The sequence below is a fragment of the Anser anser genome, assembly GCF_964211835.1.
Source record: "Anser anser genome assembly, chromosome: 3".
In the NCBI taxonomy this organism is placed as follows: Eukaryota; Metazoa; Chordata; class Aves; order Anseriformes; family Anatidae; genus Anser; species Anser anser.
In genome coordinates this window covers 57978406-58000575 of record NC_139722.1, presented here as the reverse complement: position 1 = coordinate 58000575, position 22170 = coordinate 57978406, and the positions used below count along the sequence as shown (strand labels likewise).

Sequence of the window (22170 nt, the reverse complement as noted above, 5' to 3'; positions counted from 1 at the left end):
CTTGGTGAATGATTTAAATTTGAAGTCTTTAGGTCATAATTCATTCTTCTACTCTTCTACCCAACCACTCCCTTCACTTATCCTATACTGCTCTCTCTAGTCCAGGTACTTCTTCCTGCTCTTGGCTCCCCACAGTCCTTGCATTTTCTTTTACCTCTCAGAGTGTCTTGTCAGCTTTCCCTTCCTTACAAAACTTGACACTAAACTTACTATGTTGGGAGTCCCTTCATGATTCTAATGTGGACTTCAAGACAGTATGACTTTTACTCTGAGTGACTTTATTCATATGTACTCAGGGAATGTAAAGGAAATCAGAGATGAAAGACTGGATATATTCACAATTATTTTTGTAATATGTTGCAATGCTACATATGGACACCACAAATTCTGCATCAAGTAGGTCTTCACTACTCATTTAGGAAGGATTTTCCACTTCAGCTATCAGCATTCCCCCAGTTTGTTTATCCGGGTCAATCTGCAGTCTTGTGGGATTATTCTGAAATTATAATAAAGTCTTTAGGAGTCTGTGCTCCACCTCATGCAAGCTCAGCTCAAGAAGGTTTTATTCACATGATACACCAATGTGTAAACAAAAGGGTCAAATCCATGAGGCATCTGAAGGAAAAAACTTTGATGGAGACAGGACCAGTGACAAAAACAAGATTTCATCCTTTATGGTATTCATCCTTCATGGTTGTGATGTCTTCAATGCTGAAAAAACAGATGGCAAAAATTGAAAGCTTCTACAGAACTTTGACTATACTACATCCTCCCTCCCCTTTCCAAGGTCAGTTGTCCTCTGCCATCTTTCAGGGAAGTGGCTGTAAATAGACACAGGCCAAGGGAGAAAAAATGCTCCTCCCAGTTTCAAAGCCTGTATTTTATCCCTTTAAGAATGGTTTTAGAAAGAAAGTTAATTGGTTGGAGCAAGCAACCAGATCTTGCAATCAGCTCCACAGTCAATAAGACCTTGTGCAGGCCCAAGAGGCTGGGGAGGAAAACTCTAATGACCTGGCTTCAGACCAAGATCAAAAGACATTTACCTTTTTATTGCATGTGACATAAAGCTAATACAATGTTTTAGAGATGGTGTTGAACCAAAACATTGGCTCTATGCCCCATTTGAGCATGCAAAGCATTGGAATATAAACTCAGAATTAAGCTCTAAAATTTATGGCTGTTTTTTATTGGTATGCTGGAAAGAACAAAAATCCCAGCTATAAACCACTGAGCACTGGAGGAGAGTTATCTCCCAGATCAGGACCTTGACTCTGCATCTTGCATGTACCTCAAAGTTTGCTTGCTCATTTCCCACATGAGAGTCATCTTTGGCTCTGTCTGTGTTGGTAAATTAAAGGTGCCTGGGATAGTTCTCTGGCACTGAGCCCAAGCCACATGTAAGACTCTGTGTCCACATCATTAAATGTTCTTACCCTCCAAAACGGGATGGCTGCATCCCAAACTGTCCATTTGAAATGATCTTTGGCCCACTGTGGGGGTGCTTGCACAGCCCATCCTTGGCAGAGGGCCTGGATAACCCCACCTGCTAAGATAAGCATGTGGCTGTAAACAGCATGTGCGGATCAAATATGCAAAACTGCCCCAAAACTCATCATGTTAAAGAGAAAGATGACCATAAACCAGAGTAAACAGTAACCAAGGAACTACAAATAGACTTTTGAAACTAAGAAGGAATTAACCTGAAAGAGTGGAATCTCACTTTGTACCAGGTGCAGAGATCTCATCATGGAAACAGCAGCAGTCAAAACCTGGTGTCCTACCTCCAGAGATGCTCTGCAGCGTGCCGGCCCCAGGGGTGGTGCAAAGCATGGCAGTTGCAGGAAGCAACACGGACAGCGGGAGCTCCCCCATGGCCCAGTATGTGTAAAAGTATATGCATGTACACATCTGCATGTGAGTTTAAATCTTCTTGCAATTAAATCTGGAAGCACGTTTAGAGGTTTGTAGGTATGTATTGACCTTTTAGAAACATCTACCACTGTGATTTATCTATTGTGTTACTGATACTGACCCTGGCTGTGTAGTTCATTGTTTGGTGGTTAATTCTTATCATAAACAACAAGCCACTAGAATCATGATTTGACTTATACTATGGGAACTGAGTAGATTTGTCTTGTGACAACTTGTGCTAACCCCTGAACTGTGTGTGGGTATTGTCCAGGGGTGTACCAGGTTGTTCTGGTAAGACAGGGACAGGAACTAGACCAACACTTCTGACAGTACAGACAACCAAATTGCAGTACCCAGGCACAGTTATTGGCCTTACTTAGTTTACCAGTACAGATGGAGCCTATATTTTTCTCATGATAGGGATACCATCCTATATACAACATATACTTCATTTGCTCCTTTAGAGAGGAGATAATTAAGTATATGTTGCACATGGGATGCTTCCACTTCATTCTTATGAAATCAGAATTAATGCCAGGAAACAAGTAGTTTCTGTAAGAGTAATGTAAAAACTTGAAAAACACCTTTTTGTTCAAGTCAAATGTAGCAATTGATGTGGGAATTAGCACAGAATCATCTGGTGAGCAGTTTGAGAGAGTTACATATACTGATCCTTCACCTTCCTATCCTTACAAGTCCTTTCATGTTTCTTTGCTTACAAGTTTTTGTTTTAAAATTATGTGTCAGTTTGGACCCAGCATTGGTATAAGGGTGGCTAGGAGTTCAAATCTCTGAGATTTTGGTGCCGGTACCTGCATGGTCTGTGCAGAGGAATCAAATCTGACAGTGGTGATGTAGAGCCCCTTTAGCACTGGTGAAAGCATTCTTTATGCAAGTTAATCACGAGGAGAGCTGCCCCACTTTGTTTTGATGTACAAAAGAAATTGCCTGACTCTACTAAGGAGGGAGGCTAATGAGGGAGGTCTTAGAAGGCCTCTAAAAGAAGACCAGATGCTTCAGTCTTGGTGCTGGGGCAGGTTGGCAGGGTCCTCCTCTGGAGGCCTTTGGAGATGTTTTCCCTTCACCGAGTGGATAACCTTGGGGCCTGACTAGGTGTCTGAAATCTCAGTACGAGTCAGTTGCAGGCAGACTGGAGAGTCCCGTGGGCCTGATCTAACACCTAGTAAAGAAATTGGAAATAATCTCACTTGTTCTGCTAAGTTTCACAGGCCTTTTTTTACATCTGTCTGTCTCCCTTTCTCCTCTCTTGTGATTAATATAGAGTGCATGAAAGGAAGAAATGTTCAAGTACAAGCATTCTTACATGAAGACCAGTATTTTATTTTATTTTTTTCCTGTGGGGAAGGAAATCAGCAAGGTACCTTTTCAAACTGTTTCAGTAGCGATTGCTTGCTCTTCAGCCCCATGAATGGAGTTCAAGGCTGTGCAGAATATCCCAGGCTGGCTCTGAAGGAAAGTGCTCTGACTGGCCTAATATTTGTGGCTGCTTTAATTGCATGTGATGTGGTGCATTAGAGTAACAGTCATAAAGTGTAGAACAACCGTCATAAAGTTTAGTGCAATATTTTAAATCTGGATATTCTCAGTAGAGATTCAATGCAGTCTAAGAAAAGCAGGTAGAATAAAAAACATACCTTGTATATACTTTATTGCCCTTCCATGGCATGTGAGACTACAGCAAGATTCTCCTACTGTTCAGGAAAATAAAAAATAAAAATAAAAATGAGGTTCTCAAAATTATGACATGTTAACTAATGTTAAAAATATTAGTGCTGAGGTGAAATCACTTCACGTGTTATCAGTGACTGTATTGTCAAGCCTGCTTTGGCCTATAGCCTGACCTAAATTCTTTCTACTCACTCTTTATAAATTTAATGCTAGGTCTACATGGGGATTTAGGCATGACATCACCACACCCAACTTGCTGTCTGCATCCAGATCCTTGAAGTAGCTACTCACCCAATGGCCACTGAGGAGTACAGCTTCCATTTAAACTGATGGGAGAGTTAGGCTCCTAAATAGCTTTCTAATGCACACGTTTATGGGCCATTGGTGAGCTTGCTGTAACTGACGGAGAGAGGGCAGAAAGAATGCAAGTCAAACAATATGCCATGACAGTAAAGTCACAGCTAATTCTTGAAATGATATCATCCTCAGAACAATAATGGTTAGCAAATGTTTGGGGCTGTCTGGAAAGCAGTTGAACACTTCCTCACATGGCAAATCGGAAAGAGTTGGAGCCTTGGCTGAGATTCACAACAAGCCACTAATTGAGTGGGGACATACCTACCGTGTTCACTTGGAAATGCAGATATCTCCCCTGTTCAGCAGGCTAAGGACTTATCTTTAGCCTATGTGACAATGAATTTATTAATTCTAGTCTTATTTTTTAAACTGAGGTATCAAAATCACCTCATTTAGCAATAAGTAGTCATCTCACTTTTTTTTTTTTTTTTGTTTAAATTATGGCCAGTGATGGTGGCATTCATGTTTCACGTTATGCATTAGTCTGCATATTGTCTTTGGACAATTCTTATATTTTAGCAAATGATCATCTACTGAAAAATGGATCAGAAGTCCAGACCACAGTGACCAGCATCAAGTTTTTCCCTCCAGCTGCGTGTTTTTTTTCACTATGCAACAAAGCCAGACTTACCTCTCTGGACTGTCATGCCTCTTTCTTGTCACAGTGGCTCAGCTGTAACTGAAAAATAGGGCAGTACTGCCTTAAAAATGGGATGCAAACCCTGTGGGTTCAAACTCAGCAAGCTGGAGAGAGCTTAGAGCCCAGGTTTCTCTTTTATAGGTGAGTACTGCAACCAGTAAACTGATAAGCAAAAGGTCCCTTAACCTATTCCTCTTTAAGAGAAAGGCTGGTAGTGATGACTTGCTTTTGGGGAAAATCAGAGACATCCAGCACTGATGTAGACAGTGAGGTTTTAGAGAAGTGCAGGTGCCTCGACTTGACTTTAAGCAGCATTTAATCTTTCTGGATCTTTCCTTTTCAGACTTTTTTTTTTTTTTAATGAACTATATTAGAATCTTAGATGCATAAAATGATGTTACTCAGATCCTCTGCTTATCTTCAAGGTTTGTATTTCTGTGTTCAAGTCTGGAACTTACACATCTTGCCTTAAGTTACACAGAAAGGTCTTTAGAAGAGCCGGGAGCTGAATATGGAGCTCTACAGGTCCTGCAGACTTACTTAGCTATTGACCTGTCCTGGCTTCTTTTTTAGCTGAAGTAGAGGCTAACTTGCATATTTATTGCAATTTAAAATTCTGTAGTATTGTCCTTCCTGGATTCCTGGGTTTGTGGGTTGGTAGCATAGTAACCATTTGCTAACATCTATTCATTATACTTTCAGAAAAAGAAACAGCTGACAGTAGGTGTCTGGAAAATTTTATCTGATTTTATCTGATTTGAATTCAGAGATCCATCTCCTAGATATTTGGCTTGGCAAAACTAAGCAAGCACTGTCATCTCCAGCTTAGAACCACATTCTCCTCCTCAAAATCTTGGACAGTTGCATGGTATGATCCCATGAAAACAGGACTTTTCCTCCCTCCTCCCCCAACTCGTGATTCTCCTTCTAGGAGTTCAGCTGCCTGTGATCCCAGGCTTAGTTTTGATACAGCCCAGCTGTGCAACCTTAGCTCAAACTTTAGAGAAAATGCTAAGTTATGAGAAAGAGCTGTGAGAAAGTACATAGAGTGGAACCAGCCAAGTTAAAAGGTAAAACTGGAGGCAGAGGTAAGATCTTTGAGACAAGCACAGGTAACAGCTGAAGGACTCAAGGAAAAAGTCACTGACTATAAAAGGTATAAAATCACATGGGAGAAAACAGTGACCTGGAATATGGCAACCTGGTGATGCTGAAGATATGTCTGTCCCCAGGAGCAGTAGCCAAAGCTGATGCTTTCCACCTGACAGAAGCCATCCTGGCCAGCAGTGTCCTAATGGGTGTCTCACTGGGGATGGTGAACATGCCAGCGCTTAACCTTGTACCTATTGCTCATCTCCTTACAGCCTAGCTATCTATTTTATGCATTATCCCATCCATAATTGCTTTGCCTTTTTGTTGTTGTTGTGCATACCCCTCTGCAGATCTCTCTGTACATGGTAAAAGTTGCCTGAACAAAGAGAGCCAGGGGACAGAGTAACAACCTGTAAAAACATGGCTCTGTTCTGCTGCACCCTAACACGCAGTTATACAGCATTACACAGAGTACATTTAAATCACTAAGGATGTTTTTATATTTCACATTTTCTCAGGAACTATTACACTTAAGATGTGCTGCTTATAATGGGTTAGAAATCTACAGCTGCCCAACTGGAGACACATGCCAGTCTAACTCTGTAATACAAAGAGTGGGAAGTATCCCAGAGGAGTTCAGTGTTTGAAAAGAAAAATATTGAGATCAACACAGCTCTCTCACAGGCAAACCTACACAGACTTAGCAAAGAAAAGAGGTTATTGAGACACATTCTCACTTGACTTTTGCTAGCATGGGTAGTGAAATATCAAAGAAACAACTCTGCTCATGCAGTGTGGGACTGCAAAATATGCCTAATGTTGACAATTGAAATATCTCTTATAATGTTTACACGTCTTCTACATTTCTGCCTATAGAAGAGTGATGGTAATTAAGGTCTGCATGAGGCTCAGCTTTTCTCAAGTCTGGGCATGCAACCTAGGAGGGAAAAATCCTGATATATCAAGAATTGTTGACAGAAAAAAAACAAAGTTTTGAAATTTGGGAATGTTTAAAATTAGGAATCGAAACTTTTGTCATTATTGTGAAATTTTATTTCATTTTTCTCTATTGAGTAAGATACAGCATAAAGCAATGTTATTAGTCTGAATGTTTAAAAAGGTGACTTGTGATTATTGGCACGAATAAAGCTGTCAAAATGTTCCCTCTCTTGATGTAGTGTCAGAAGGTTTCGGATTTTGTAAATATTCTGCCTTCCTCAGCTGTTTTTTTTTTTTTTTTAATGTTATTTCCTTTGAATATTACTCCAATTATCTAAAGCAGAAGATGCTAAAGTAGAATACTCTGGAAGCTGCATGTTAATGTATTAGGCCTTTTATTTATAAACTCCAGGCTTCTTCAGATTTTTCTTTTATTCCTGTATAAATGTGAACTTTTCAACTTGAATAGTTTTGCAAAGCATTAAAAAAAAAAAAAAAAAAAGACAAAAATTGCCAGTAGAAACATATATCTTAAAGTCATTCATGTCCTGGCACAAATGTCCAACAGTATAATGGTTATTTTATATTGTTCCTTTTTTTTTTTTTTTTCCCTACATTTGACTGATTATGTCCATGGAAACTAGGCCTAATTGTAGCTTTACAGGCAGGCCATGTTTTCCATCATTGGCACATACTGATGTAACTCACTGGGGAGTAGTGCAGGACCAAGCTGCTGTTTTCTGTTATGCTGCAAATCAGAACAAGATTGGTATTTCTGATGAATCATTTTTGCAAGTGGCCTACCAATTCCCTGCCAGATTATCATGTAATAAATAAAAGCATCACCAAAGATAGCAGGCTCAGCAGTAAACAAAAGAAAAAAAAAAAAAAAAACGCAAAAAGGATGGTCTGTCAAGGAAGATGTTGCATGTATTACAGTGGTCTTCATGGTCAAGATTCATTTTATCAATAACAAGCCTGAGTATTCTGCCTGTAGGTGCAGAGCCATATATGCCATATATATAATCCCTCCTTTCACCCTCGACTCAGGGCCATACTGGGAGCCTATGAGACCTCTAGACAGGCTGCTACAGAGATGCATGGAGCACACTGATGGGGCAGGAAAGCCTCCGAACTGCCCTTCACTGGACGACTGAGTGAGGTGTATGAGATCCAGAAAGCTGGGACAAATGACCAGAGTGGACTTTAATGCCCCAGTTCAGGGCGGGGGACAGAAAGCACTCTGATCAGCCTCCTCCCTCCTCCTCAGACATGCAGCTACCTACCACAGAGAGAGACATTTTAGGGCGGAGAAGGTGAGCCAAGCTGCCTGCTCGGGAGCCAGCGATCACTCCACAGCTGCTGTGGTTCAGGAGGCCGAGGCCCCCGAGCAGCTGCCTGCCGTGCTCAGGGGGAGAGCAAGGAGGTTTCGTCTACAGGCGCTCCTGAAAATCGCACTGGCGATGCAGTAAGGCGTGGGCTAGCTTATGGGGTTGCACCACCACCTTGCTTCTGCATGGCCAGTCCAAAAGACTGAGGTCGCTAATTATTGGTGTTACTACTTTAGGCTTTAGCTGGTGTTTTAATTGTGAAAATTGCCCTAAGTCAACTGTGACACCTCCCCTGTGACTGTTTTTAAGCTGAATCTGTAAGCATCACAAGTAGCCTGGGGAGGAGTTCGTTTGGTGCTCACATGCCTCAGCAGCAGATCACCTGCAGTGTATTGCCTCCACAGGAATGCTCCAGGCTGCAGAAGTACTTTTTTTTTTTTCCTATCCTTCTCCAAAATCAGCAGGAACTGGGAGTATTTTGCTAGGCTCCCCCGACACAGGCTGCCTTACCCCCTGGTTCTTCTTCCTAAGTCTTTGTGGTAGGTCAGTTGTCCCATCGCTAAGAAGGACAGATCAATTTTTCATTATGCAGAATGCCACTGATAATAAACTTTATTGTCTTCTGGCTGAACCCGTCCTAGAGAAACAACTGGCATTATCTTTTTAACTTCTTGTTGATTATTGCTTTGGTTAATCCCTGTTCAATTCTTTAAAGCCAAAGGGACAACAAAGAAAATAAGTGCTTCTTAAGGTGAAGGGGGCATTCCAGCTCTTGCTGGATGTTGCAAGAATTACATCAGCTAGACCATTAACATTTCGGATCCCTCACTGATGAGTTTGCTATCCACAGACAGATAAGATGAGCCTTGTATCAATATGGTTTTGATCTCTGGCCTTTTCCAATCCACTCTCTTCTGGAACATTTTTCTTGGAGGGGTAAACTAAAGTTTAAAGAATATGTTGTGAAACTTGCCATCATACTTTTCTGCAGCCATTGTACTATGGAAAGAGATATTATTTTGATTATTACTGTTACAAGACCTCTTTTCTACTAATTCACCATCCACTCATCATTTGCTGCAGTTTTTGCTGACTTTAAGAAAAACTCACTTAAAAACATCTGAGAGTGATCCCCCCCCCTTTTTTTTTTCATTTTGAGACTGAATTTTTGAGGTTCCTCTGTGTATTCTACAGCAATTCACAAATATTAAAATGTCAAAAGGTGAGTTAAAATTCTGTTTTTCTATTTTTTTTTTTTTTATTTTTATTATGCTACATCAGATGATGTTAATCGGACAGTAAGCCTGGAAATATAATCATAATGTCACAGTACTGGGTACTGGAGATTAGCCGTTGGAAGCCACCAGAGCTAAGCACATGTGCTTTCCTAATGACACCACTCATTCAATCACATTTTAGCAGTCTCTCAACAGGAAGCACTGATTTGTTTAACTCTATTAAGCTTAGATAAGAAAGGTAAATAATATGTCTACCCAACATAAGACAACCCCTCCAAAATAAGTTTGACATCAGCCAATAATCACTCGAACATTTTTGTGGCTTTAGCAGCTTTGGAGCCTGTTGAATGGCACAATAGGGAAAAAAAAAAAAAGAGAGAGAGAGAGAGAGAAAGAATGCCCGCTTGTTGCTTTAGCCTATTTGAGATGAATTATTAGGAAGGACAGCCAACACTCTGGCTAAATGCTAACAGATGTGCAGCCGAGCATGCCATTTAGATGCTGATGGTTTGCTGTGGAGCACGAGGAAGTGGCCGCAGTGGGTGGCAACAGGAGCTGGTGCTGGTGGCGGTGGATGATGGAGGGCGTGCATTGCAAGCCTTCCTGAGAAATCCTCTGCCGTGGCTGAGCAGGGCCCTGGCTGCACCTAGCACTGCACCATAGTTCAGTCTTTTTACTTGACATTCCTGATTTCTACCAGGAAGCATCTTGTTATCATGCATGTTTACAATAGCTCCCCTAGGTGAGAGGCAGAAGAGTTGTGCTCATACCTTCTGAGGAGAATGGGCAGCTCCAAAACTGCTCTGTCAGGCTGGAGCCAGTGAATAACAGCCATCAAAGCCAAGGGGGTGAGGAAAGGGGTCTCCCTCAGCTCACGGGATTCATGCAGGGTGTGATGAAGAGAGAACTTAGCCATTGACATGCTCAGGAAAGGTTTTCACAAAGTTACTGACTCTTTTGGTGCGAGTCTGGCATCCTTTAAGAGCAAGCCTGGGATGTTCTGGGCAGCAGTGTGGCATGCCAAAACAGACTGGTGTCTTCACCTTGCAGATATCTGCTAGTCATTTTCCAACAACAACTTTTTTCAACTGCTTGGCGTGTATATTACAGTGCAATAGCTCTCTTTTGAAACCTGACAAAGTCATCGCAAACTGTTTTAATGACTTGTGGTGTTCAATGCTTCAATGAGACATACAAAAACATTTTTGACACAAAAACTAATATTGCGCAGAGATGCAGGAAGTCAGGCAAGGAGAACTAAAAACAGCAGCAAAGACCCACAGTGGGAGATGTGATTAATCTGTGAGCAAACCACAAGACAAAGTTTGCTCAGAAAAAGCCATCACTGAACACATTTGGTGAACAAAATGAAACTGGTTGCACGAAAGAGCAGAAGATGGCTTGCCAGCCAAAATCTTCTGCCTCCCATCTTACCTGCCTGCTTTGAAAGGCTTCAGTGTGAATCCTGAGTCATGAAGGGTAAAGTAAGATGTCAGCCAGCAGATGACCTTTTTTACGAGAACCACGCTCAGGAGAATTATCTTCCTGTGTGCACAGAGTGCAAGCAAATTTCTGCCACCAATTATCACTGAGGGTTTTTTGTTTGTTTTTAATGGACAACTCAGTTTGATGTGGAAAAAAAATGTCCCCAAAGATAGATTAAAATGACTTCTTCCCAATCTGAACCCTGCTTCGGATTTGATTTTGTTCTGCTCTTTACTCCTCCTGGGATAGTCTTTTCATCAGATAGCTTAATATTAAATCATAGAATGATTTATGTTTGGAAAGATCTTCAAGATCATGAAATCCAACCATCAGCCTGACCTACCAAGTCCCATCACTAAATAACGTCGATTAGCACCATGTCCACAGACATCTCTTAAATTCCCCTCCAGCCAACAGATGAGAGGTGCACATGGTTTTTCTTCCGCTGTCTTTTCACCTTTGTTTTTGGAATCTGAAGATGGAAAGCACTGCACTTTCCTTTCCTTTTACCTCTTTTGACTAGTCAAATTCATTTTTTTCCTAGGGACAAACAGTTAATCATTGAAAGATGGATTTCTCATCCATCACTCTGTTTTCTTGCCTGCCAGATGGGACAGGACAGCACTGTGACCAAAAGGTTCCTAGAGCCCATTCAACAATGTTTTTAAATGATTGTCCACAGCTTGATGAATTCATAGCTATTAGAAAAAAACTTTGCAGCAGAGTGATGGGAGAAGCCTTAGACCAGCTTGTCTGGGGAAGACGTGGACAGTTCACCAGCAGAGGCCTGTAGGTGCAAGTTAGACAGATGTCTGTCAGGAACAACACAGGCTCAGTGTTACATCATGATTTCAGGGAGGCCTGGAGATCTCCCACAGTTCCCCTAGCTGTCTCTGGCTGCTCAGTGGAATATCAGGACCTACCTCATCTCACAGGGAAGAGGCTGCATGCCACTATGGCCATTATCTCATTAGCTCTGCTTATGTGTAGGTGAACTTATGAACTTTTTATTTTATGGATATTTTAACAACCCTGAATGGAAGTATTTTGGCTTCTCCTTACAGTGTGACAGATTTTGCTAAAGAGACCACAAGAATTGGATAGGTAGCCTCTATTCAAAGTCCAAGTCTAAACTGCTGTGAAAACATCTGTTTTAGCTTGACTCTTGCAGGTGGGAATGTTGTTCCTAGTACTTTTGTGAAACTGCTAACACTGAGTTTGAAATCATTTTAATGTTAGAAAAGCAAGTAAACTATTCATAGACCATAATGCAGCATAAGCCTCTCTGGTGCCTCTCATCTAGGTCAGATTGTCAGGGGCTGATAATTATCAGAGCCATTCCCAGACTGAACTTCATCATGGGACAAAATACAACTGCAAATTCCACCTTTCCAGGGACAAAGGCATAGGATTTGAAACCATGTCTTGGGGCTGTTAGTTATGTAGCAATAATGACAGCAGGGCCCAAAAGCTTTATCTACTACTATTCCAAAGACTATTCCAGAGCTCTCTGCCCTCAATATTGTTATTTTCACCAAGTCAGATGGATTTTTAGGGTGTTTGCTCTTTCTTATGGTCACAGTCTTTCATGACTTAGTTTATACTCAGCCAGACCTGAATGTGCATCTCAAATGTGCATGTTTTGACCCTTTTCTTTCTCTATCCCAGATTTTCTTTAGCAATCTAGAACATGTTAATTACTATGTTACCTGCATCACCTGCAGCTATTGTAAAGTGCTGATAAAACACCACAAACAGGACTGGAGAGGCCATAGGGAAATGTCATTTAGGATTACAAATGAGTTGTACTGGGAAGAGCTTCACATTTAACTGTTTTATCTCACTTTTACTTCTTACACTGTGAAGTTAATAGACAGAAACCTGAGTTGTGGAGCTGGTTCCAAACAATATCTCCAAAACTCAGTTAGCTGGAAGCGGGGCTTTTGCCTCAGTTTTGAACAGCTGATATAAATCAGTAGACATCCACTGATTTCAAAACTTCTTCTATTGGTTTATGCCAGCTGAACTCTGGCCCATTTTGAGACTTGCCATCCCTCATCACAGTAGGCGGCAAGCGCACAAGGCACACTTCTCCCTCATATCCACACCCCAAAAATGGGCCTAGTCCTTAAGGCCATAAAAAGAATTTAGGAACTGGTTTTGGAATAAGACTTCATTTGGGAGAGGGAAATCATTTAGGAAAAAGCGTGAGTGCATGGATAACACTTCTCTCTGTTAGAGAGCATGGTCTTTATGAGCATGTCTCAGCCTAGTGGCAAGGGCCCTGACACTTATTTCATAAAAGCTGCCTAAATATTTTTGACTTCTGCTCAACATTGTTACATTAAGGCTTACGCAAAATTTAAAAGGTCTTTTAATTCTTGCTTTTAAATGACACAGAAAAGAGAATTACATTTTCTGACAACTGCAGAAGACTAGCTAAACGTGATTCATTCTTTCCAAGGAGTTAAAGAGTATTAAATACTACAGTCACTTACTCTGCAGGGATTCCCTGTTACTTGAAAATATGTTCTGCATACTCAGTATTCTGCAGTTCTGAGAAATTGATTAGTTAAACAACTTTTTATTTTGTTCATCATCAGAGTTATTGCCTTGTAACTTGCTCTGTTTTGTTTTGTCTGTTTTCCTACTGGCAACTTTGGTTTTAATTGCCAGGTTTTTACCAAAAGGCTGTAAAGGTTCTGACAAAATATATACTTGATGCCTATTCTTGCATTTGTGATCTTTCACCCTATTCCCAAGTATTATCTAGCCTCATGTTTCAGTTACAAAACTAATGCAACCTTTTTTTCTCAGTTCTTTAGCAATACAAGCCCACTTTCCACAGTGATATGTTGGATATCCTAGTCATGTAACACACACATAGATCTGGGCTGTTTGCACAAAGCATAGCTGTGCACAAACTTTTTCATTGAATGCACGTTAAAAACATTTGCCATGAAGATGAAGGATCTATAATTTATTCATGGGACGGCTGTTTTTAGTCTTTATTTCCTTCACTTGTATTCATGTTAAAAACACTTCTCTGCTGTTGGATTTCCTTTATTTATTTAATTATTCTTATTATTGTTATTTTACATATCCTATGCATATATGTATATATTCATTTTCCATTTTCACTGGCACAAGCCCACTACTGAGAGGTATCCTAGTTTTTCTCTAGGCTCGTGAGAATTCTAGTGCATGGTTATATTATCCCATATAAATAGAGAGAATAATAAAATTATCTGCCCAGATTTTAGGAAAAAAAAAAAAAAACAGAAAAAAAAAACAACTAAATAAAGCAATTTCTGCTAAAAATCACATCTAACCCACACACCTAGCTGCAGATGTGTAGGTTCATAAGTCATCTGTTTTTCTAGTAATTTAAGAATCCAGCTTGGAGGGAGTTTCTCCCTTAGATGAATACTCTGAGGTAAACATGATATTAAAAGCAAAAAAGTAGATTAAATTTTTACAGAGCTATTGCCTTGAATGTGTTGGGCTCTTGTAGAGGGAACTCTGCAGCACTACAAAAAGAAGGTTATAGTCCTTCCTGGGAGTTAACAGCACTTGTTTCGACAGAGCTGTCCCGGGGATTTGCTTGGCCCTGGAGGTATGTTTTCCACACAGATAGCATGAACTGTGCAGTTATTTTTGTCAGTTCAAATCATAGTGGCACAAGATTTCAGCCACATGGGAGAAAAATAAAGGCTGGTGCTGAGCTGGAGAGCCTTTCCAAAAAGTTACTGGGGGAGGCAGAAGGGTTTGTTGCTTTCAGGCAAACTAGGGCTGAGGAAACAGCAAGCATCTGGGTCTATAAATGCACTTTTTTTTTTTCTCATCAGAAAGTCATTATTCTCTGGCTTAATTGCATTAAAATCAAGTTTGATTGAGTCTTTCACCTTCAAGTTCAAATTTTACCTTTATGTCCTGCAGAAGACATGTAACTGAACCCAGTCAAACCATCTGGAAGCCTCAGGGCATCTCTCTACTTCATCCATGCAGGGGAGCCACTGGAGAAACTGACTGAACAAAACTTTTTAAAGGTTTATCTAGATTATCAGAGTCACATAACTTTTAGTTGATTTATTGTCTACTTGAATAAACAGCCTCACTTACTGTCCTTTACTGAAAGATTTAGGTACCTTAAACAATCTAAGTTACACTAGCCCATCTGCTGACAAGGAAGTGGAGGATAGCCAAAGTAGCCAGTAAGAAACATCAAGTAGAGATATATGTTCAGTCCCTGGCCCAGTTACAGCCAAGGATTAAAAAAAATCATGTGTATTTCCAAGTGGGCTTCTTTTCTGGAGACAGCTATCAAAAGCAGAGAAGCCTTTTCTTACTAAAAGAGGGGAGAAATACTTTCCACAGTTGAAGTAGCCCAGTACTTTGGAGTGCTCACTTGAGAAGTAGAATATGAAGATTGAAATTTCCCCTTTTGTTTGACTTAAGTGGAGAAGGGAAAGTAGTTATTCAGCCTCCCAGGTCTCCCAGTATGATTGTTTAGTCACCAGGCAATAAAGTACTCTGATGTGGGGTTTTCCACTTATCTCTAGTATTGATACAGTTTGTCTTTTGTACAAACAATTGAATATTCGCTAGCCTAGGGATCTAAGCCACACTCAACTCTTCCAAATAAGTGTCCTCACAGAGGCTGTAATGCAGGTAAAAATAAAAGGAAGGCTTGCTTATAGTGTGCTATATTGAGGTATCTTACTGAGGTATCTTATTGAGGTATCTTTGAAGTCAAAATCACGAAGTAGGTGACAGAAAGTCATGCTAGTGTCATGTTTGTAACACCACTGTCTTGCACCCTGTGGGCTGGAGAAGCTGATGCCCCTTACTTTTTTGGCCAAGGAGCAATAGAGATGAATTTCCACCCTGAGAAGATCAATGTGTTAAACGTCTGTATTTCTAATGAAGAAGATAGATGAGATGGCTATAATTCAAACCATTAAAAAGAAGCAATATCTCAGCCTAGAATAAGGAAATATCAAGTTAGATTTTTCTTAAATTGGGTATTTCAATTTGTGTAGTTTAAGTGAACTTCATCACAGAATACTTAAAGAATTGGCTGCAGAAATCTCAGAAACATTAGCGGTTATATTTAAGAAATAGTGGAGGGCAGACAAGGTACTGGAAGGCTAGAAGGTGTGATATTAATTTTTAATTTCGATACCTAGGAAATATTGGAAAAAACGAACAGACATGTTTTTGCAGGAGGAGCTGAGTAACAAACAGTACAGACTCAACAGAAGCAGAACTATTATGAGGGTGGTGAGGCACTGGCACAGGTTGCCCAAGGAAGCTGTGGATGCCTGTCCTGGTTCCAGTTAGGACAGAGTTAATTTTTCCTCATAGTAGCTGGTAGGGTGCTATGTTTTGGATTAGGATGAGAAGAGCGCTGATAACATGCTGATGTTTTAATTGTTGCAGAGCAGTGTTTACACCAGGCCAAGGACTTTTCGGCTTCTCGCTCTGTCCTGCCAGCGAGCAGGCTGGGGGTGCAGCAGGAGCTGGGAGGGGACAGACCCAGGACAGCTGACCCAAACTGGCCAAAGGGGTATTCCATACCATCTGACGTCATGCTAAACAATATATAGGGGTGGCTGGCCGGGGTGGGGGGCCGGCTGCTCGGGGATAGGCTGGGCATCGGTCAGCGGGTGGTGAGCAATTGCATTGTGCATCACTTGTTTCTTACACATTATTATTATTAATACTATTATCATTATCACTATTATTATTATTATTGTTGTTATTATTATATTCCTGTCTTAATAAACTGTCTTTATCTCAACCCACAGGCTTCACTTTCCCGTTTCTCTCCCCCAACCCAGAGAGGGAGGGGGGAGGGTGAGCGAACGGCTGTGTGGTGTTTAGCTGCCAGCCGGGTTAAACCACAACAATGCCCCATCCCTGGAAATGTTCAAGGCCAGGCTGGATGCAGTTTTAGGCAGCCTGATCTAATGGAAGATGTCCTTGCTCATGGCAGGGGGATTGGATCGAACGATCTTTAAAGGTCCCTTCTGATCCAAACCATTCTATGGCTCTATGAACAAACTAATTTCCCTCCACAGAAGCGTAATAAACTTTCTGGACTGCATAGTACAGAAAGGACCTAGCACTACTTAGGACAGGCTGAGAGAACTGGGCCTGTTTAACTTGGAAAAGAGAAGACTGAGGGGAGACCTCATTAATGTATGTAAATATCTGAGGGGAGGGTGTCAAGAGGATGGAGCTGATCTCTTTTCAGTTGTGCTCAGTGAGAGGATGAGAGGCAACGGGCACAAACTGAAGCACAGGAGGTTCCGGCTGAATATGAGGGGGCACTTCTTTACTGTGAGGGTGACAGAGCACTGGCACAGGTTACCCAGAGAGGTTGTGGAGTCTCCTTCTCTGGAGATATTCAAAACCCACCTGGATGCCATCCTGCAAAACGTGCTCTAGGTGATCCTGCTAGGCAGGGGGGTTGGACTAGATGATCTTCAGAGGGCCCTTCCAACCCTGCCCATTCTGTGATACTGTGATTCTGTAACAGTAGATAAAGAAACATATACTTTGTCTGTAATAAGACTTTTGACACTGTGCAAACCACTAAGGAAGAAAGCTAGGAAAGCACAATCTTGAGAGTAAGTGAAAGCTCTTCCAAGAGTTTCATAATTTTTTACTCTCCCATGGGAGGAATTTATGAAAAGGGATTTAATTGGACCATGTCCTAGCCATGCTCTATTCAGTGCAGTTTTAAGTAAGATGGATGGTGAATAAAACAGAGCGACTACATTTGTAGATAACATGGTGATTAGAGAGACCATATGTATATTGCGTGGGGACAGGAATAAAATTCAAAAGGATACAGAGGAACTGGAGAAATGGTCTAGAAAAGATTGACTCTATGTGGAGACAATAAAGACAAGTACCTGTTCTGTTTCTACACTTAGGTGGAAACGCAAATTTATGGTGGCAAACAATTGGCTAGACAAGATTTCCTCAGGAAAAAAAATAAAAGAAAAAAAAAGTATGATGAATCATAAACTGAACATTCTTGCGGAGCAAGTCTGAATGTCATACTGGGGAATATGAACTTGAGCATAGTCTAAGAGCCATGTGGTATGCTCCTTCAATTCCATCCATGTTTGAACGGCCTTTGCTAGAGTACGAAAATGTACACTTTTGCTCCAAAGAGGATGTGGACCTATCCAGGATTTAGGATATACCAATTTGAATGTCCTGAAATGAGTGTATCTTTTATTACTTCATGAATGGAAGAAGCTGCTTCCAAGATAAACATCCACGGAAAAGGTGTACATGTGAGGAAGTTCCAGAGTCTTTAAACTTGAGGTCTTGGTACAAATATCTGCTAGAAATGGTATAGTTTGTATAGTTTGCTTCTGCCATGAACTAGGAGAGAAGAATATAGGCTCTTTTGAGGTTTCTTGAAGAAGACCTTGAGGTTTTACCATGATCTTATTAACCTAGGGAGGAATAACTCCAGGAACCAGTACATGCTGAGGACCACTCAGCTGGAAATGAGCTGTGTAGAAAAGGACCTAGGAAGCCTGGTAGACACCAGGCTGAACATAAGTCAGCAATGAGCCCTTGCCACTAAGAAGGCTAATGGTACTCTTGGCTGCATTAGGTGAAGTATCGTCAGCAGGTCGAGAGAGGTGATCCTTCTCTACTCAGCATTTGGGAGGCCACATCTGGAATACTGTGGCCAGGTCTGAGCTCCCCAGTACAAGAGAGACATGAATGTACTGGAAAGAGTCCAGCGAAGAGCCAAAAAGATGATCAAGAGACCCAAGTACCCCTCCTACGAGGAGAGGCTGAGGGAGCTGGACCTGTTCAGCCTGGAGAAGTGGAGGCTCAAGGGGGATCTTACCAATTTCTATAAATACCTGAAGGGAGGGTGCAAAGAGGATGGAGCCAGGCTCTTTTCAGTGGTGCTCAGAAACAGGACAATGGGCAATGGACATAAAGTGGAACAAAAGAGGTTCTGTTGGAACATCAGGAAGCACTTTACTCTGTGGGTGACTGAGCACTGGAACAGGTTGCCCAGAGAATTTGTGGAGTCTCCCTCAGTTCATCATGAACTTATGGAATTTCATCACTTCCATAAACAGTCAGGAAGGGTAGATGCATTTGGAAAGCCATTTATGAAGATTACACAAATCCATCAAATAGAACCTGGATTTTAAAAGTGTTTGTTAGCAGTTCAGGGTAAGTGAAGAGTTGTGGGCCTTACGTGACCGGAGGGAACCACTGAGAGGAATGTACACAGGAAGATTTTTTTTTTTACAGTCATCAGTTTAACAATAATAAGGAGAACCACTGGAAGAAATAGGCTGTCTTCTGAATATTACAACTATGGTGCAGTTTTTAACCTGTTATCCATGTATAAAATCTAACAACATGCTTGCCTGGAAAAAAAATACAGTCTTTATTTGAAGGTATTACAAGATGGAAAGTCCGCCACTTCTTTTGTAAGTTGCTCTAATGGTTTAACATTCTTAAGACCAGGGAGGGGAAAAAAAAACCACAAACCCAAACAATCCAAAACAGACAACAAAACCCGCTTCCTTTCCTCCCATTCTCCATTACTTCCCATCTAAATTTGTGTGGATATAATTTTCAGCCCTTCTTTCTTTTTCCAGTAAAGTAAAGAGCTCTTGAATGATTGGCATTTTTTTTCCAGAAGTGTTGATAAATTATTGTTTCTCTCTTTGATAAGTAAACAGATTAATTCTTTCTGGCAAAGTCTAATTCCTTTCTTTCTGGTGGCTCTTTTTTGTATTCTCTCCAAGTTCTTGACATCCTCTTAAAACTATAGTTACCAGAAGTGGATATGATATTGTAGTATCCTCCTTCCAGTGGTGAAACACAAAAGTTAATTTGCCTCTCAACTCCCACTCACTGATTGCCTATTTATTCAGCCATGAATTGCAGAGAGAGGAAGTGACCTCTTGCATCATGAGTCTGGTTCCCTGCTGTTTGAATTGCCTAACAATTTATAAGAACTAGAACTGCTGTATTGTGTCCAACCAAAAGTCCATGAAGACCACTATCCCATCTCTGACAGTAGCTAGTCACAGACACTTAAGGAAAAACAGAACAAACTTATAATGGTCATTTGTCAGTGTATTTCTCAGTTTCAAGCAGTTTACATTTTAAAGACCTTGTAAATGAAAAGCTGCACATTTGAGTTTAACAATCTTGGATAGTCCGTTTTTTGGTGGTGGTGGTGGTGATGGTGTATTTTTATTGTTTGTTTGTTTTGTCCCATTAATTTATCTAATTTGATACATGCTAATCCTTGAAAAATAACGAATTCACCATTCATCTGCTCTGTACCTTTTGTGACATTTTATTCCTCTGTCATATATTGTTTTAGGTTTCCCTTTTTCCAATATGGAAACTCCTAGTCTGTCACACTAAATAGAAGCCATTGCCTAATTTTGCACAATCTTGTTATTTCTGGCATACCTTTCTGCTTTTATTCTTTTATTTTGGAAATGGGGAATCAGAACTGCACACAGGATTCAAGATACAAACAATACTTTTAATTTGTTTGACCAGAAAAGAGAGCTCTGCAAAGGACTCAGCACCAAGACTTAGGTTCCTAAATTGAGTATTTAAATTGACTGGCAAGATTTTCAGACTGTTGAAACAGCCTTCCACTGAGTTATTGGAAATTGTTGATTGCTCTTCTGAATATCTCAACCCTGCTGTGGACACTGAACACTTTGGAACTAACCTTTATAATACAAATATATATTGGAAACAACACATTTGCCTGAACAGCAACAGAATGAAAAAAAATATCTCTAACTCTCACATTTTTTAATGCTGAGGTTAAATATGCAGTCATGGGTAGGCAGGAAGAGGGTGTGCAAATACTCTGCAACTGTATCATTTCATCATTTTTATGAGAAGTGGGGATTATTTTTCTGCAAAGAACATTATGCATTATAAAAACATCTGATTTTTAGAAGCACATTTCCTGGCATCTTAGACTTCAGTAATATTTCTTCTTTTCTTCTTTTCTTCCCGAGTTTTCTAATTAGAGCTTTTCACACACACACACACAAAAGTCTTGGGAAAGCTATGAGTAATTATATCTAACAATCTACATTTATATTACTTTATGGTTTTTGTTTTTTTACCTTTTACAAAAGCAGTTGGAATGCTGGGGTCTTTTTCTAATGGTGCTGTATTCACTTGTAACAGATAGGAGCATGGTTTCGGTTCTTTTTAAACAGAAGGCTTTTATTGGTACAACCCTCACTCTTTGCCACGGATCATAACTTCACTGAAAGGCCCAGATGAAAAAAAGCAACAAATAATGAAGCAAAATCCATGAATTTGAGTACACCTGCCTCCTGTACTGAACTTAGTCTCTTGGAAAAGTAATAATATTGTTCTCCTCTATCATCAACCCGTCCCCTTTCATAAGCACAGCAATTTTTTCTCAACATAATTAAAATAGGAGAGCTAGTGTCCTGGGAATTTGTATGCTTCATTTACTAGCACCTGGTATACCTCTTCCTGTCTCTTGCTTTGTCTCCCAGAAAACATACATAGTAGATTATATATCACAGATAAGGCAGGAAAGTTCACATGACTGCTTCTTTCTAAAGAAACTTAGCAATATGAATTTATTGCATTAAGAAATGTACAATCCTCCTTTGTTCTTCTTATATGCACTTCAGATATTAAACAATAATAAGTACTGAACTAATAAATACCGAACCTCTTTGGTGAGCTCTACCAGAGAGCTCTTGTAGCAAGTAAACTCTCCACTCTAATGACCAAAACTGAAAGATTCCCACTATTCCCAGTACTGTTTTGAGCTGGTTCTGCCTGTCTTGATTTCTGGAGTAGAAATCATTATTGCCAAAATTAGCAGTGCTCCATGGCCAAAGGGATTTCACCAAAGAGAATCTGCCTCAGTGTTTGGCTACTTAAATTATGCATATGTGGACTTGTTATCAGAAGCAGGACATTGCACAGTGTCAGCTGAACAAATATTTCTTGCCTAATTGCCTTATAAAACCTATAGCACATACTAGTGAAAATCAAGCTTATATTACGTGGTAGACATCTTTAACTGCACTTTGTCCCCACTTCAGTAAAATACCTGGTTGAATGAAGGTATTTAATTTAATAATTTAAGCAATCATTTAATAATTACAAAACAATACCTTAAATTAATTCAAATAATTATCACACTCTGTGAACTGTGTTTTGAATTTCTCTTCATAAGTAATGTTGTTCAAGTAAGAGAATTCTTCCATCAGGACACAAGACACAGCATCATAGGTGCTGCCCAGAAGAATGAGTGCTGCTTTGGGAATCAAGAGGCAGGAGTTATGGCCTCTGTCATGCTTTTGGATTGCTTACAAAACCTGGAGAAATGACTACACTGATATTTTTTTATTGTTTTGTATTTTAATAAGGAATATTGTTGGTATCTAGAGCTGTAAAT

At 40.3% G+C, this 22170-nt stretch overlaps 1 protein-coding gene across 1 annotated transcript in view; it reads right to left on the bottom strand.

The window, feature by feature from the left end:
• Positions 1-257: 257 nt before the first annotated feature.
• The window catches only part of LOC310896601 (uncharacterized protein), a 177408-nt gene continuing 155495 nt past the window's right edge, over positions 258-22170 (bottom strand). Inside the window, exons 5-7 of the transcript XR_014581653.1 lie at positions 3567-3623; positions 1434-1546; positions 258-711 (exon numbers count right to left, since the gene is read on the bottom strand). The gene's annotated coding sequence lies outside the window, so the exon portion shown is untranslated. The remainder of the gene's footprint in view (positions 712-1433; positions 1547-3566; positions 3624-22170) is intronic.